The sequence below is a fragment of the Sander lucioperca genome, chromosome 17 (genome assembly GCF_008315115.2).
Source record: "Sander lucioperca isolate FBNREF2018 chromosome 17, SLUC_FBN_1.2, whole genome shotgun sequence".
Classification (NCBI taxonomy): Eukaryota; Metazoa; Chordata; class Actinopteri; order Perciformes; family Percidae; genus Sander; species Sander lucioperca.
Window position 1 is genome coordinate 23,427,286 of NC_050189.1, and position 12,005 is coordinate 23,439,290.

At 41.3% G+C, this 12,005-nt stretch overlaps 1 protein-coding gene across 44 annotated transcripts in view; it reads left to right on the forward strand.

The window, feature by feature from the left end:
• The first annotated feature begins 1,188 nt into the window (after positions 1-1,188).
• LOC116039915 (receptor-type tyrosine-protein phosphatase delta) overlaps positions 1,189-12,005 on the forward strand; it is a 362,263-nt gene continuing 351,446 nt past the window's right edge. For all 44 annotated transcript variants that reach the window (XM_031285065.2, XM_031285107.2, XM_035994140.1 and 41 more), the window contains exons 1-3: positions 1,189-1,382; positions 1,547-1,657; positions 1,794-1,828. The gene's annotated coding sequence lies outside the window, so the exon portion shown is untranslated. The remainder of the gene's footprint in view (positions 1,383-1,546; positions 1,658-1,793; positions 1,829-12,005) is intronic.

Below are 12,005 nucleotides of genomic sequence, written 5' to 3' on the forward strand. Positions count from 1 at the left end.
GGTTGGTCTGGAGTAGCCCGGGCCCTCGGGTCCGGGTGAGTAGAGCCGTTCGTGACTGGGTCGGGGTGCGGCCGGAAAAGCGCTGTAGTGTTTATAAAACGAGTTTTGAGGGGTGGGGGTTAGGCAAGTAGGCCTATCATGATTTCTTTAGGCTACACAGTAAATTGTGGCAACTGTGTGTATTAGTGCCTGGAAAACATTTGGCCTCATTTGCCACGATCGTTTCCGAAGAACGGGGGTCGCCCTGCTTGCTTGTAAATAATGCACATTTTCAACAAAATGACTTAATAAATGACTTTTTGAGCCGCAAACTTGTCACGCGCACATTCATTTATAAAAAAAAAACCTGTTAAACAGCACAGGTGGTTTATAGCAGCTTCATAATTAAGGACGCTGTATATGGGGGAATTTGGGACACTGCTCGTAGAATCTTCCATAGGGAATTTGGGACACTAAACTGCACGTAGGCCTATACCCCAGCATTTTGAGTATCAAACAAGTTTGTAGTTGGCTCATTCACAGAGGACAGCAGTTGTAGTCAGCTTGGATTCACATGAGTAACAATGGATTCCATTGCTGACCCATTTTCATGGCAAAGAAAGTGTCAACATGTCCTTTCTCAAACCAATCTTGTAACATTATCCACATCTCCGCTGTCTGTCCATATGCTCACTATGCTCCAAATACTCACGTTAGAAGTATTTGGAACATATATATAAGTGAATGAACAACATTATAATTTCCCATGGTCATAATCCCATAATCATTGTTTTTTTACAGCAGAACTTATAATTTGTTATAGTAGGGAAAGCACAGGTGTTACTAATAACATTAACGATTATATTCAAGTGTCCCAGCGTGACAGTGACAGTGAGCCATTATTGTGCAAGCTGCCAAGTGCAGAAAGTAATACATAATGATAATGGTAACAACTATAGTGATAGCAGATATATATAGATTTTTACGATAATATATATTTTTCTTAAAAGACTGGTTTGTCGGCCTTCACCACCTGAAAGACAATTTGGCTGTTAAATTCGGCATGGTGGAAAAATATCCCAGTGTCAGCTGCTCCTGTAGCTGGCCATCAAGCGGCTGGACTGTGAAATGCAGCTTGGAGCGCAGCATCCCTTGCATCCTTTCCTCCCTCTCTCTCTCCAGCCGTCTCCGGGAGCAGTGAGTGTGTATGTGTGTGTGTGTGTGTGTGTGTGTGTGTGTGTGTGTGTGTGTGTGTGTGTGTGTGTGTGTGTGTGTGTGTGTGTGTGCTGGTATAATCTGACAGCGATAGGGCTGCGTTTCCTAAGAAAAGCTCAGCTCTCTCAGTTTTCTGCCTGTCTTATTGCCGCTCTCATTGTCTTTGTCGACTGTGATAAAGAGAGCAGGTACCATCTGTCCATTCCGCCAATTTATTACGAGTTGCCTTTTTGTTTGCTGCTCTTCACTGATGTTATGTCAACACTTTTTGGGTGGTGGTGGGGAGGGGGGGGGGCGACTCCCGGTTCTAATGGAATTTGTTGTGGCTGTTTTGGTCTCTTCTCTCTTTCAGTTCAACCACGGGCCTGTTTGGAATAAGAAAAGCATTGCTGTTTTCTGACTTTGAGAGAAGAAAGAAGGGACTCCTCTGGAATTTCCTAAGGAATTTATTCGGACAGCTCCGGTAAGTGGACATTTTGCCTGAAAAAACCTTCATGATTTAGAATGCATGCAGCTGTTAACCATACTGAGTTCATTTTTTAATGGAAAAATTAAACAAGCGTATCCTTCATTTTCCCATTCTTCTATTTTAATTACAGTTACCGGGGCTTTGCTTCTACCGCCTGGGTATATAGTAAGTAGCATAGACTTTTTCTTCTAATTGTGAATTGCAGTTGAAAGCTGCTCTTCATGCTTTTATGTGTGGAATTAAGTGTCGGTTTGGTGTCTACTCCGAGTTATGTGTCGTGCCGCGATCGGTGCCCATGCAGGGCGCATATTTCTGCATATCTTGAAGCTGCGTTTTATGGATAATGTAGCGCACAACGTGAACCGGTCTGCTGCTCGCCGTTACACTCCAGATGGTGGCGAGGTATTTACAGATTTGTGGTCATCATTTATAACACATATACTGTGCTCAAACCACAGAGCCATCTTTGCTCCAAACGATGGTCTGCCCCTCTTTCAAATATAGAGGTTGCCCAAGCAAGCACGCACGCGCGCGCGCAAACCATTTCTGGGCTATTCTGTGTGTTAGTTGTGGGACGTGCTGAGAAAGTTTGCTTCAATGTTTGGTCCTGAAAACTGAGACGGCTTGAATGGGTTGTCTTTGAACGTATGTGTGCGCGCGTGCGTGCGTGTACACGTGCTCCTGACTCAGGTGATGTAGAGGGTGGGTGGGCTGTGACTCACTCAGTTTACCCATTTTGCTGCCGTTATCTGACAGGCTTTGATGTCAGATTTGACTGGTGATTGACAGTGGATCATGCGCAGTGATGTGTCAGCAGAGGCCCGTGCCCCCCACCCCCCCCACACCCCATCACTGCCAGCTATATTTATAAGTTACCAAATCCCTTGATTTATAAAAACCCTTGCTTTCTCTGTGTTTAAGAGTATTTGTCAGACCACTATTGACAAGTGATTCATATATTTAGCCAATTAACCGTGATTTGCAGTCATACTCTGCAGCCCAAGTAAAAAAAAAAAACCCGGAAAGCCTCTAAAAGGCAGTATAATGAGCTGAAAAGTTTGTGTGCCTCAGTGTTTTGTAGCAAGCCAAGGAGAAGCAACCGCAAATGAGGGCAAGGACAGCTCACACAGCCAAGGAGATGTGTCTTCCCTGGCTAGAGCAGAGTGACAGAGGGCTAAGTGAGCATGACCATCGAGGAGAGGTAATAGCATTACGGTCTGCCAGTCATGAGGCAGTGCAAGAGATAGGCTGTTGCATTTCAAGAAGAACTAAATGGGAAGCACACAAGGACAGGAAACTATGACATGAGGGCACTTAACACCCAAGAACAGCCTTACTTGGCTCAATAGTGGCTAATTTTGAGTTATGATATGATTGTAATTGCTGGATAAAGCTGGATATAGAATTGTTTCACTAATGTGGCCCTGGGGTTAGAGCTTGGCTGATGCTGTGCTTATAAGGCATTATCTATCTATCTATCTATCTATCTATCTATCTATCTATCTATCTATGCATATGTGTTTCTTTCTCAAATTTGCAAGGCACTAATGAATATAGAAAAACTGTGGACATCATACAAAATCTGACCTATAGTAAACAATGAATACATAAAAAAAATTGCCAGCTCCAATGTGAAAATAAACAAGTCCAGCAGGAACACTAGCAGGGAAGAAATACACACCCTCTTCCATTTTTAAAGTAGTATTGCTTGCACAACACATTGCAACATAAGGACATGCTGAAATACAGCAGTCCTTAAGGCTAGTTATCCCTGTGTGTAAAGACAGGTTTGAGCACAAAAGTGGATTAGAATCATTTGCTGTCAGGCAAGGATTAATCCCAGGTAAGAAGGCCCCTTGCCATCCTATACCTAGCAGCGCTCCCATTTTATAAACTGGCAACATTTTGCAATTTTCCCTTCGTCTTCCTTTTGAATGATCCTCCCAAAACTACTCGCCCGGCCCGCATCAATCACTGCTGGATGGGATTTGAGCAATAGCTAGAAGTAGCAAGCGGGGGAGACAGGTCTGCTTTCTCACAGTTGCACAAGCTCACTGTGACCCCCAGGTAGTTAGCCGCATTTCTGCAAATCATCTTCTCCCATTAATTATGCTTTAACGTAGGTTGCTCTTGCGTGTACTTTTAAGCTGTAATTGTGGTTTTTAAACTTCATCCTGGTGACATAATCAGGACATGGCTGAGATGATGAGGGGCTGTCATAACAGCTGCTAATGAATTTATAGCTGTTTCCTTTTTTTCTTTCTCAGACTGTCTCACTGTACAGATACATGTTTGTCGGATGTCGCACAATGCATACAGTTTATCCTCGCTGAAACTACACACTATACAGTATTTTCCTACATATAATGATTTAAAAGGAATGCAGTTTGAGCAGAGAGCAAATATTGCCCAATTCTCAGCAAAAAAAGGTGAAAGCAGTACACCTATAGAAGAGCAGCGGCTGTATTATCTCTTTGTTTTTAATGTGAGGTACACCTTGATTGCGGTCCAAGGCTCGGTAAGCCGAGTAGCCGAATCCCAGCGGCCGTATTATAATGAGGATGCGCTGTCAGATAATTAGATACACCTGACGCAGGCGTTTGCAGGAAATTTTGATTCATCCCAAAATAAAATGTCTGTGCCTGCCAACATGAAAGCAGAAAAAAAATCCCGCTGTCACATTGCCTCTCCTCTCATGTTGGCAATGTTTTATTTATTTATCCACATCTTAATGCTCTTGGATAAGGCGGGCTTCATTTTGTGCTAGCTGATGCATTAGCTGCCAAAGTTTCTCATCCCTTTCTCATCCCATGCAGCCAAGTCTCCCTTTGGCACAAGAAACTATCTCATCCTGATTCTAAGACAGTTCTATGTCAATGCATATCACTCATCAGAAAGCTTAAACATGCACGTCACATCATTTTACTGTGCATGTGGCCAATCATGTGTGAATAGCACAGGTGTGTATTATTCATCTTAAGACAATGTGAGTTGTCCTTTTCTGCGTCCTTGATGACATGTTTGGAGATTTAGAATTTGGTAGATGCACATGCAACTCATCAGCCATTTCATGCACATACTGTAAACAGCAAGTGGTCAATGACTAATTGAATTCAACCATACCCACGCACACAATCATATGTCTTTTTCTTAGCTGTTGATTAAAAAATGCTGCGTGTGATGAAACCCTCTCACCTGTGCCGTTTATTTATCAGGCACATGGCTCCAGTCATAAATCAGGCTCTCATTAAGTTGTTAAACAACAACTTTTGCCTTCTGCAGGAGACATCAGTGCTATTAAGCCTGATGTATGTGATACAGGAGGAGGGTGAGCTATTGAAAGCTGTTTAGGTTAGGATATAGTCGCTGCAGGAAACAAGCAAATAACACAGATGACATGTACTTTTTGCCACCTAAAAGTTGAGTATCAACACCATTACAAGTCTTTCTCTGGGTTAGAGTTGAATCAATAGTAAGTTCTGATAAATGCATGCAAGTTGGTATCTTAATAGGTCAACAAAAATGTAAAATTAGTTAAATGCCAGTTGAATTTAGCTTTCCTTTCTGTTGCAATTTAAATCGTGCTTATGCAACTTTTGCTAAACTGTGGCTCCAAGTGGCAGTTACGCGATTATGGTAAGATATAGCATAACATTAGGACAAGTAGAAAGGTGTAATGAAGTCAATGAACTGACTCAGTTTTGTTGCACAGCGATATCTAGCTAAAGTTTCCTAACATCCGCTAACATCAGCCTCCAGAAGCTACTGCTCATACCAAACTGAGTGTAATTAAACTTTTAATTTGTAAGAAAAATTTATTTTTTTCAAATGTCACATAGTCTGTTTTTTGTCTTTAAAAAATATATTTAGATATCAAGATGAAAATAGAGAGAGTGAAATAGAGAGATCATAACTCTTCATAAAGCGCATCTAAGGGAGAGATAGACCTTAGCAGCTGTGATACTGTACAGTTCATGTCTGGCAGCCAATGTGATGTCAGTTTGAGCACATCATTTGATCTGACGCTTATTGTCTCCTACAATGTTTCCTGACCTTCCCTGCATCACTGGTGAAGCAGTAAAAGAAATTCAGCAGTGAGCAAGTGTCACAATATTTCAATGATTGGCAATTGTGTGGTTTAAATTCCCATCTACCTCCACACAGTATTCAAAGCAACGCTGCAGGACAAATGCAATAGTATTTGACCTATACAAATGAAATCTTGTAATATTTAAATATATCGCTATGACATTTGAATGAATTATAGGATGTTGGTGTGGCTGTGCAGAAGCCTTGCTGGGTGGACTGTAAATTAGCATGGAATGTTGCTGCTGAAGTTGTATCAGTATTGGTGATTTCATTAGTGCACTGCTTTTAGTCATGCTTGACTGTCTGGACCTTGAAGCCATGACAAAGTGACCAAAAATATGGCTGTGCTCTATAATACTCTATTATTCCCTGTTATCTAACTTCACCCTCACGGCAGCAGGAGTTCTAACCCGGGCTCAGCGATGCATGATTTGAAATTCATCTCAGCGGTGAAAGGCTGCGGTGGATGTTTCCCTCCTCTGCTTGACTAACTGTATTGTTATCGCCTAAAGAAAACCTGTGTCCGTATTACGTGCTTGAACCCGAAAAAAACAAAAAAAATGTTGCGTTCTCTCCGCTCTAACATGACAGGAACTCACAGAACTGATGGATGCTGAAAAAAGACGAAGACAAGAGGAGACTGTTATGGATGTGCTGCCCTGAGTCAGAATCTCTACCTGAACTAATAGCTATGTACACTGGTCTGGACACAATATCACGAACATCTGTACAGTACACTACAATCCACTACAGCAGCAACACTAACCACAGCTTTACATTTTTTATGAAGCTGAATTCAAAGCTATATGACTCAAAGAAATATACATATTCATTAGCTACAAAAGTGCAGTTCTGTTCCATTGGATTGCAGTAGGTTGTACAGACATTTACAAAAGCTGGTGAGTTATTTTGATGTGATAGGTGCCATCTTAGATAATGACTTGTTCCTAAAGAGCAAACACCAAATGATCTCACGTCCTGACCTATTTGTAAGCCACATGTACTTCACCATGGTATGGATTTGCTTTTGCTGTGGTATTGCTCTGCTATCTGGCTACCCTGAAAGATTCAAGAGGGCACCGGTATGTTGAGTGTTGGCATTATAGTCTACCGGGATAGAGAGGCAAAGAAGAAAACAGAAAGGAATAATGCAGGCAAGCTGGAGCCAGGGTACTCTGCACAGTTCGATGCTGCTGCTTCTAACCGACATGAACAAGAGAAATCAATTAGACCTACTCGGTTGCTATCCAAGGGACTTCCACCATGGGAAAGGGTAGAGCGAATCAAAGCGTTTGGAAAAAAACAAAAAAAGAAAGTAGCAGAAGAGGAAAGTGAACTCAAGTGGCAGTTTGTTGTATTCTTTGTCAGATCAGCCGCCTCTGACCTCAAGATAACATTCATTCTCTCTTTCTTCATCCCAGGCATGCTTATAATTCCAGACACTTTCCCATCTCTTTTTTTTTTTTTTTTTACTTTGGGATGCAAAGGTGTCTCTCTTTCTGTCCTTTCAGCTCAGTAATGAGAAAAAAGGAAGGCTGGCAAAAGTGTTCCACACAAGAATAGCTTGATGAAGCCTGAGCTTAGTTTTACCTGCGGATGCAGCAATCTCTGTTTTCCCAGCAGCTTTTAGATTCACACTATTATGTTTATATTCTTACCTTAGAGCCATTACAGCCGTCACTTGGAGGTCACTGTGAACATTTTTTTCCACACCATAATGGGCACCAGAGTTTTTGTTTTAATGCAAAAAAAAAGAGCAAGATAGTTGGATTGTTTGGGTGTCATACCGTTTTAAAAGTTGTATTTAAACAGAGTTTAGTTTTTAGAAAACTCTTTCTTTGGTTTTATAGAAAAAAATCCCTCAAGAAAAAAAACCCTGATTCTTCATATTGAATATATCATAGTCCAACTGTTGTGGTAGGATCAGTGAGGCTAGAATCCACAGCATATCATTTATTAATAGTATTTTACAGCCAGCTGAAATAGTCTGACTGTAATTTAAAAATATATGCAGTACTTGAGTAAATGTAGAGATCCTCTGAATCCTGCTTCCAATAGACTTTTAAATATACAGTATATGTGGATTTCCTGAAGATCATGAGAAAATTATTTTGCAAAACTTGCAGAGATGATCGAAACATATCAGGCAATTGATGCTTTATGCATTTTTCATTGAATGGAGCTGAGCTCTGAACTGTAAATACTGAGGTTGATAGTGCATAGCATGGATTACACAGACCCAGAGGTCTCATCGTCTTTGATCAGGCTGAAAGAGGACACGTTTTGATCAAGCCCTACCTTGGCCATTTAAATCAAACCCCTGACAGGCTCATTGGCTCTCAGGCTGGGGATTGTAATCTCTACACATAGGAGAAAGTGGACACCCCTGGAAGTGTGCTACAGTCTATTATATTGTACATTGTAAAAATCCTCCCCCTTTCCCTTGATCTAGCAGTTTGTGATAGGTGAGTTATTCTACAGAGTGGAAATTCAATTTGACCTGTCTCGTGGAGTCTTTTAAATTCTTACGATTGCATTAAGTCTACAGTATACCAGACCAGGAAGAATTAATGAACAGGAATCCATAACTTTCTTTTGTCAGATTAGCTATTAAGGGATACATCTGCTATGGTGGAGAACTGGCGTGACAGGGATGTAAAAATAAAGTGCAGATTAAAATAAAATAAAAAAAAACATGATCATGTGCAGATAAAATAATGATAATAGCACATGCTTAAGAAGTTGTGTTCCATCTATAATCCTGTGAGCAGTTAGCTCAGTCCCCTGACAGAGCACACATGTAAACACAGCACCCCCACCTCCCACTCAGCCCTGCTGTAGGTTTGGCTGTGGGTGCTCGGAAGATCCCTCGGCATCATGAGAGAATAACAATGAGGGTTTTGGGAGGGATCAGTTCCCCAGCACAGAGCCATACTGGGTAGGGTTTAAGTAAGACCCTGGCTTCCTGAGCTCTCTGCCAGTTTAAGATGACAAACAAATGGTACCAAAGAGTATAGACTTACCAAACAGGGGGCAATACTACCCCCACTGCTTCATCCTGCCTTCACACACAAACACCCTCCTTCTGTTCATACACAAGCCTGGTTATGTGGCCTTGTGTGTGATACCAGGTCTCATGTGTATCCATGCAAGTTGATATATGTTTTCACACCATTTGCTGGCTCTGCACCACTGTCGCCCCGTTTGAAGCCGCCCCTTCCCTTGTCCTCCTCTTCCTCCCTTTGTTTTCCCCTTCATATGTTCCAATGAAAGAAGGCTGGGATCTGTCAAAATCTATCCTTTCTTCTGTCTGCCTTGTCAACTTTCTTTTTCCACGGGCTGCCACAGAAATTCACTCAGCCCTGACACCCCAGTGGTTCTCAAAATGTCAAAGCAGGTAAAATCTGAAGTCGTTTTTGTTTTGATGATACAATTTATACGTTATCATCAGCATTTTCACCGTTTTCACATCATGATGCAGTGTTTCTACCGACGTGATTCACGTCATAGCTAGAATGCAGCTTGCTGAGGATCTTAATTGTCTTTCATTAACTATCAAGGCTTTAAAAATAGAGCAAGGTCTACTTAACCCAAAATCAAGCATGGAAAAAAAGCACTCTTATAGCGATCATGCAGTCAGATGGGCCTGCTCCATAGTGTTTAGAGGTTGCAGAGCTCCTTGATTTTTAACCTGGACCACTCATTTTTAGGCTAACTGCAACAAAATGGGAATCATCTACTGATGAGATGAGGCACACACTCCTTTGGTACCAGGTGTATTATTAGAGGTTAAAGTGTCTAGCACACTGTGTGTGCTGTCTATGTTTTGCAACAGAAGGCAACATGTCTGTGCTGTTTTAATTTGCTACTTCTGGACTTTATTGGTTAGAAAAAAAAATCAAGAGTGGTAGATACTTAAATAAATAAAAAAAATCTACTGGTTCAGTACTGAGAAGATCACGTCAAGTCAACAGATGCTGTTGAAAGTTCATTCTAGGAATATCCCAGATGATGAAGAAGACATAACAAAAGAACTGACATGAAGGAAAGGGTAGCCTCTCAATCATTTCCCCAGACACTATGAGGAAGACATATTGTACACAGTGTCTACATGCAATAGTCCAGAGCAACGTCTCCCTGTATTCCTGCATAGCACAGAAATACACAATAGATAACATTATTAGGATCCATTGAGTTGGGAGTAAGGGGAAAATCGATGTAAGGTGAAAATTAAATTTGGCTGAAAGAGCCTTTAGGCAAAGTGCATTTTGGAAACACATCTTTTAGTTTCCCCTGGGAGTCTGATATGGGCGAGCAGGAGATGGACGGTGGATCTTACCATCATGGAAAAAGGCAGAGGTATGCTCTGAGGGAAAGGGAAACACCTCATCTCACTCCTAATGCGCCTCCCCTTTGATTGTCTAATTCGGTTAGGGCCATGCGTCTGTTATTGGATCATATCAAAGGTCAGAGGCGTCCTGTAGACAAATCAATCTCCCCGTCTGAGGAGGCGCAGAGGAAGCATGGATTGAGGGAGAGCTGATCCATCTAGTGGGCCCAGAATGAAGGTGGGGGAGAAGTGGGGGCAAGAAAAATAATGGCATCTGCTGCTCGGAGAGAGGTGGGCGAGGAAGGGGAGATTGAACAGTTGACTTGGGGAATACGATATGCTTGATGAGTGAGAAAGAGTTTACATTATCGCTGGCAAGATACGAGCAATTCTTAGTGAAGACCTGACATATTATGACCTACCTGACTACCAGACAGGCTAGTCATTGATCTATATATATATATATATATATATATATATATATATATATATACACAGTGCTGCTCATAAGTATTCATACCCATGGTCAAGTTGACTAAAAAGAGGAATAAAAAAAATCATCTTTTGGAAATTGATCTTAATGCCTCAATTAAAAAAATGAGGAAAAATCCGACCTTTTAAGGACACCAATTTTTTTTGTGAATTAATAATGTATTGTAAATAAATAAATGTTCTTCCTTAAAATACAGGGGCCATAATTATACATACCCCTATGTTAAATTCCCATAGAGGAAGGCAGATTTTTATTTTTAAAGGCCAGTTATTTCATGGATCCAGGATACTATGCATCCTGATAAAGTTCCCTTGGCCATTGGAATTAAAGTAGCCCCACATCATCACATACCCTTCACCATACCTAGAGATTGGCATGGTTTTATTTCAGTTAGCCTAATAGCTGGTTTGTTTTGCATTGATATGGATCTTATCTCAGTTAGCTAGGGAGGTGTGTACAGGAGTGTGTTTCTCATCACCCGTATGCTTGTGTGTGTGCATGAGAACAAACAAAACGGTGGGAGCCACTCACAAACGTATTGCACCATAGCGATACTAGTGGTCACAAATTCCACAGGGCACCTTTAATGAGTGGTTTTAAGGCTCTATACAGTTTATTTAAATGACAGTTGCAAGTTTTTCTAAGGATTAAATCAAGCAATCTGAAGTTGTCACTTTGCGCTCTGGGAAAATAGTGATTGACACTTGTTACTGACATTAAATTTGTCACTTATTTGTTCTCTGATATCACAGACTAAACAATTCATCAACAATGCTTGTCAGAGTAATTGGTAATGAAAATAATCACTAGTTGAAGCCCCGGCCACAACGGGGAGTGATGTGCTGCCTTTTGGGAGGTCCATTAAAGGTTGTTTATGAGAAACACTGCTGTAGTGAAACCATTATTTATCATTTCTCTCATTCCTTGTCACAGTGAATATTTTTAACCAATACTCCAGGCCTCTTAGAATGCCCATTAACAAATAGTCATAATTAAAGCAACGGTGCATAAACACAGTAGTGGTAGGCAGCAGTGGGCAAAGTTTGAAGGTGAGTATAAATCATCCACAGTTTAATGCCAGCAAGATGTTTAATTTGGTATCCCTGAGTGTGTAATTAGTTCAATTAGCCTCAATCGTGCACAGAGAAGCAGAGTGGACCCAGGTTGCCCTCTGGTCTCCATGCATTAAAAGGCAAAAGTGCATTCTCTCCTGTAAGATTAAAACTCACTGTGTAATAAATAACTCACCAGAGCCTTCCCTGCAGACACCATTGCGACGGTTCAGTGTGCGATAATGTTTGCTCAAGCAACTCTCAATGAGATTCAGTGCTCCGGTGACACCATTACTCTAAGCTCATTGCCTAGTCAGGTTGGGTGGGTCTACCGTGGCTCAGAAAGTCGAAACGCAAAGGCGTCAGAAGAGAGAGCAC